Here is a 6,333-nt window from a genome sequence, read left to right on the forward strand (position 1 = left end):
AGGTCTCAGAGTCTGAAGGTTATGGTTTCTAATTCTGGCTCCATCACTTGTCTGCTCTGTGACCTTGGGCAAGTCACTTCTCTGTACCGCAGTTACCACATCTGTAAAATGGGGATTAAGACTGAACCCTAACATAATAATAACAATAATGACAGTGATAATTCATTCAGTCGTATTTATTGAGTGCTCACTGTGTGCAGAGCACTGTACTAAGTGCTTGGGAAGTACAAGTCAGCAACATATAGAGATGGTCCCTACCCCAAAACGGGCTTACAGTCTAGAAGAGAAATAATAATAGTGATGGCATTTCTTAAGCGATTACTATGTGCAAAGTACTGTTCTAAGCACTGGGGAGGATACAAGATTATCAGGTTGTCCCACGTGGAGCTCACAGTCTTCAATCTCCATTTTACAGATGAGGTAACTGAGGAACAGAGAAGTCAAGTGACTTGCCCAAGATCACACAGCTGACAAGCGGCGGAGCCAGGATTAGGACCCATGACCTCTGACTCCCAAGCCCAAGGTTCTTTCCACTGAACCACACTGCTGCTACTGCAATAATAATTGTGGTCATTGTTAAGTGTTTACTGTGTGCCAAGCACTGGGGTAGAATCAAGATAATCAGGTCCCATATGTCCCATTTGGGGCTCACAATCTAAGTAGAAGGAAGCACAGTTATTGAATTCCCATTTTGCAGATGAGGGAACTGAGGTACAGGGAAATGACATGACTTTCCCAAGATCACAGAGCAGGTAAATCCACAATGGATTACTAGAAGGAATGTTGGGAAGAATCACGGCATAGTGAATTGAACATGGTCCTGGGAGCCTGAAGGACACATGTTCTAATTCCTGCTCCACCACATAATAATAATAATAATAATAATAATAATAATAATAATAATAATAGCATTTGTTAAGCGCTTACTATGTGCCAAGCACTGTTCTAAGCACTAGGGGGGATACAAGGTAATCAGGTTGTCCCACGGGGGGCTCACAGTCTTAATCCCCATTTTACAGATGAGAGAACTGAGGCCCAGAGAAGTTAAGTGACTTGCCCAAAGTCACATAGCAGACAAGGCGGAACCGGGATTAGAACCCACGACATCTGACTCCTAAGCCCATGCTCTTTAATAATAATAATAACGATGGTATTTGTTACACGCTTACTATGTACAAAGCACTGTTCTAAGCACTGGGGAGGTTACAAGGTGATCAGGTTGTCCCACGGGGGGCTCACAGCTTTAATCCCCATTTTACAGATGAGGTAACTGAGGCACAGAGAAGTTAAGTGACTTGCCCAAAGTCACACAGCTGGCAGAGCCGATATTTGAACCCATGACCTCTGACTCCAAAACCCGGGTTCTTTCCGCTGAGCCACGCTGCTTCCCATGCAGCTTTCCACACAGCAGACCACATGTCTGCTGTGTGACCTTGGGCAAGTCGCTTAACTTCTCTGTGTCTCAGTTACCTCCACTGTAAAATGGGGGTGAGAATATGAGCCCCAAATGGGACAGGGATTGTGTCTGACCTGATTAACTTGTATCTACCCCAGCACTTAGAACAGTGTTTGGCACATAGTAAGTGCTTAACAAGTACCATAATTGTTATTATCATTTTGTGGCGGAGCCAGCATTAGAATCCAGATCCTCTGTTGTCTTTCCCCTAGGCCACGCTGCTTCACAACATTCCTTCTCTTAAGCAATTATGAACCGTTTGTCCATGAAATCTTGTGTAATACGTCTCGTGAAAGAATGACCTAAACTGTACATTCAAATGAACTTTCTCCGATGGAAAGATTTTCCTAAGAGACTCCAGAACTTTGTATGTTGGTCTGATTCAAATTTCAGGGGCCAGGTCATGGTGAGAAGAGGAATGGGATCTGGAAATCCCCCAAATTGGATACATGTGGTTCTGCCTCATCAGAACACTGTGGTAGAGCATAGACTGGTTGCTAGGCTACGGTTACCATGTAACCGCAGTTTTCTACCTCAAATAAGACTGCAGTCCAGCCCGGATAAACAGCTCTGCCGCGTTAGGCACACACCAAAGTTGTCAACGCAATATTTGCTTTCAGATAGGAAAACCTATCATTTCAAACCTTAGATAGGTCAATGCATTCTCTTTCAGTTGCGAAAACGGTAAACGAAAACATACTCTAAGCTGAAGAAAAAGATTGCACGGCAACCTGGAAAAGTAAATATTCTGGAAAAAAAAAGTCATTACGCACTTGTAATTTGTTTTTGTCTGTGGGCCTAAATAAGAGGATGAAAATGCAGATGAGAATGCTAGTCATTTGCAAGTAAGTTGGAGGTGAATCATTTGGGGAAGTTCAAAGGTTTTTATTTTATAACTGAGACTTATATGTCTCCTTTCAGTTCAGGGAAGGCAGCGATTCTGGGGAATGGTCTAATTTGCTTCTCTGTTCTGGCTATCTCCTTTTATTATACATTAATTCACTCAATCGTATTTATTGAGTACTTGCTGTATGCAGAGCACTGTACTGGAACAGTGCTTGGCACATAGTAATCGCTTAACAAATAACATTATTATTATTATTGTTACTAAGTGCTTGGAAAGTACAGTTTGTGAGAAGTAGCGTGTTCTAGAGGCTAGAGCACGGGCCTGGCAATCAGAAGGACCTGGGTTCTAATCCCTGCTCCACCACTTGTCTGTTGTGTGATCTTGGGCAAGTCCCTTGGCTTCTCTGATCCTCAGTTACCTCATCTATAAAATGAGGCTTAAGACTGTGAGCCCCATATGGGACAAGGACTGTGTCCAACCTGATCAGCTCGTTTCTTCTCAGTGCATAGTGCCCAGAACAGAGTAAGTGTTGAACAAATGCTACTGTAAAAAAATTGAAAGCTTTCATCAAGACAACAAACCTTGTTTGATCTTTTCAAGAAGGAAGGAGAAACGAAAGGTGTTGGGTTGAAAGTAGTTCCATTCTACCTGGTTGAGAGGAAGCAGGTTTTCCTTTTACAACCGTTCCTGGATTCCCCCCAAACAGCCACTCCCCCACCCCCCAGGCTTGAACACTTGTTATAATAATAATAATGATGGTATTAGTTAAGCGATTACTATGCGCAAAGCAGTGTTCCAAGCACTGGGGGGATACAAGGTGATCAGTTTGTCCCACGTGGGGCTCACAGTCTTAATCCCCATTTTACAGATGAGGGAACTGAGGCACAGAGAAGTGAAGTGACTTGTCCAAAGTCACACAGCTGACAATTGGCGGAGTTGGGATTTGAACCCATGATCTCTGACTCCAAAGCCCGGGCTCTTTCCACTGAACCACGCTGCTTCTCTAATGATGGCCACGCTGCTTTGTCGTAACACCCAAGTTTGACTACCATATCAACCAGCCTTCTCCTCGCTAGTCTTCCTGCCTTTAGTCTCTCCCCTCTCCAGTTTGTCACTCTTGTCTTGTCTTTTGCTGACGAGTCACTTCCTACCCAAAGCGACTCCATGGACACATCTCTTCCAGAATGCCCCACCTCCATCAGCGATCGTTCTGGTAGTGTAGTTCATCATTCACAATATAAATATTCAAAAATAGGGGGGATGCTACGGATAAAAGATTCAAGTCAACTTCAATTTACTGTATTTACCAAACACTTACTGTACATGATGTCCTATACTGAGGACTTAAGAAAATACAAGCTCAGAAGAGATGATCCCTGCTCTCAAGGAGTTTGTAATTTAGCAGGGAAGTGAGATACAAAATAATCTCCATGAAGGGGAAGGAAAGTTGGTGAAGTAGATTAATATGTGTGTATCAATCAATAAGTCGATCAGTGGCATTTGAGTGCTTAATGTGTGCAGAGAAAATAGTCGATTCATTAAAAAATGCAACAGGTACAGGAGAGTGCAGAAGTGCAGAACTGGAGGACAGTTGAGGTGATGGTTGGGAAATAAGCCTGGGGAGAAGAAAAATTAATCAGGAAGGCTTAAAAGAGGTAAGACTTCCCAGGGCTTTGAAGATATGTGAAGTCTGGGAGGACCTGTGGGAAGGAGGGGTAGAACAAGAGCAAGTGATCAGAGGTGGGAGAGATGAGAAGTCCCCTTATGAGCAGGGAAAGTGTCTGCTATTTTTTTATGGCGTTTGCTAAGCGCTTACTATGTGCCAGGCACTGTACTAAGCTGTGGGGTAGATACAAACAAGTCAGGTTGGACACAGTCCCTGTCCCACAAGGGGCTCTCTTTAACCTCATTTTACGGATGAGGTAACTGAGGCACAGAGAAGTTAACTGACTTGGCCAAGGTCACACAGCAGACAAGTAGCAGAACCGGGATTAGAACCCAGGTCTTTCTGACTCCCAAGCCCGTGCTCTATCCACTAGACCACACTGCTTCTCTCCATTTCAAGTCCCCATTTTAGAGATGAAGAAAATTGATCGTAAGGGATCTGCTCTGTCACACTGTAGGTAAGCGGCAGAGTCAGGAGTTAGAATCCAGGCTCTTTTCAGGAGACCATTTTGCTTTAATCGTCCTTGTGTCTGCATGACCCCTTTTTTTGCATATCTTGGTGCAGATTTTTGCATGGCCCCCTCCATGGCCCTGTGTCTGTGGGTTTGTCTACCTCCCTACCCTTGTGAGTCTTTGCATGTCCCTCATGTGTGGCCTAGTGGAAAGACAATGGGGCTGGGAGTCAAAGGACATGGGTTCCAATTCCGGCTCTGCCACATGTCTGCTGTGACCCTGGGCAAGTCACTTAACTCCTTTGTGCCTCAATTCATTCAATCGTATTTATTGAGCACTTACTGTGTGCAGAACACTGTACTAAGCGCTTGGGAAATACAAGTTAGCAACATATAGAGATGGTCCCTACCCAACAGCGGGCTCAATTACCTCATTTGTAAAATGGGGATTAAGACTGTGAGCCCCCCGTGGGACAGGGACTGTGTCCAACCTGATTACCTTTCATTCATTCATTCATTCAATTCATTGTATTTACTGAGAACTTACCGTGTGCAAAGTACTGTACTAAGAGTTTGGAGGAGTACAGTATAATGACAGACACATTTTCTGCCCACAACAAGCTTGTATCTGTTGTTGTTGTTGTCTTATGCTGTCGAGTCATGTCCGCCCCATAGCAGCGCCATGGACACATCTCTTCCAGAACACCCCACCTCCATCTGCAGTCGCTCTGGTAGTGTATCCATAAAATTTTCTTGGTAAAAACACAGAAGTTGTGTACAGCATGGCTCAGTGGAAAGAGCCCGGGCTTTGGAGTCACAGCTCATGGGTTCAAACCCCGGCTCCGCCAATTGTCAGCTGTGTGACTTAGGGCAAGTCACTTAACTTCTCTGAGCCTCAGTTACCTCATCTGTAAAATGGGGATTAAGACTGTGAGCCCCCCGAGGGACAACCTGATCACCTTGTAACCTCCCAGCGCTTAGAACAGTGCTTTGCACATAGTAAGCGCTTAATAAATGTCATTATTATTATTATTATTATTATTATTATTATTATTATTACCATTGCCTCCTTCTGTGCAGTAAACCTGAGTCTCTGCCCTCCACTCTCTCCCATCTCTCTGCTACCCAGCACAGGGGAGTTTTGACTTTTAGCAGATTGCCTTCCACTCGCTAGCCACTGCCCAAGCTAGGCATGGAATGGGTAGGCCTCTGCTTGACTCTCCCTCCCAGAGTCGAGACTGGTAGAGTACTGGAAACTCTCCAGGTGCGACCCTGAGAGAAGCTTGTATCTACCACAGCCTTTAAAACAGTGCTTGGCACATAGTCAGCACTTAACAAATACCACAATTATCATCATTACCCTTATTATTATTATTATTTCTGTGAATCTCCCTCCATGGCCATATTTGTATGTATCTGCATGTCCTTCGCCCCAGGTCCATGAGCATGTCTGTGTGTTCATTTCCCCAACCTCTTGTGTGTTCCTATGTGTTCACCACCTCACCTTTCTGGAAATCTTTCTCATTCTTTCAATAGTATTTATTGAGCGCGTATTCATCATCATCAATCGTATTTATTGAGTGCTTACTGTGTGCAGAGCACTGTACTAAGTGCTTGGGAAGTACAAATTGGCAACATATAGAGACAGTCCCTACCCAACAGTGGGCTCACAGTCTAAAAGGGGGAGACAAAACCAAATATACTAACAAAATAAAATAAATAGAATAGATATGTACAAGTAAAATAAATAAATAAATAGAGTAATAAATCTGTACAAACATATATACATATATACAGGTGCTGTGGGGAAGGGAAGGAGGTAAGATGGGATGGAGAGGGGGACGAGGGGGAGAGGAAGGAAGGGGGCTTATTCTGTGCAGAGCACTGTACTTAGCACTTGGGAGAGTACGATA

General features: G+C 44.0%; 1 non-coding gene across 1 annotated transcript; it reads right to left on the bottom strand.

Annotated features, from left to right (window-relative positions):
• Positions 1-5,564: 5,564 nt before the first annotated feature.
• LOC119927718 lies at positions 5,565-5,702 on the bottom strand. The gene has a single exon (XR_005450695.1). It is a non-coding gene; the product is annotated as a small nucleolar RNA SNORA7 (small nucleolar RNA).
• Positions 5,703-6,333: the final 631 nt, after the last annotated feature.

This window comes from Tachyglossus aculeatus, chromosome 4 (genome assembly GCF_015852505.1).
Source record: "Tachyglossus aculeatus isolate mTacAcu1 chromosome 4, mTacAcu1.pri, whole genome shotgun sequence".
In the NCBI taxonomy this organism is placed as follows: domain Eukaryota; kingdom Metazoa; phylum Chordata; class Mammalia; order Monotremata; family Tachyglossidae; genus Tachyglossus; species Tachyglossus aculeatus.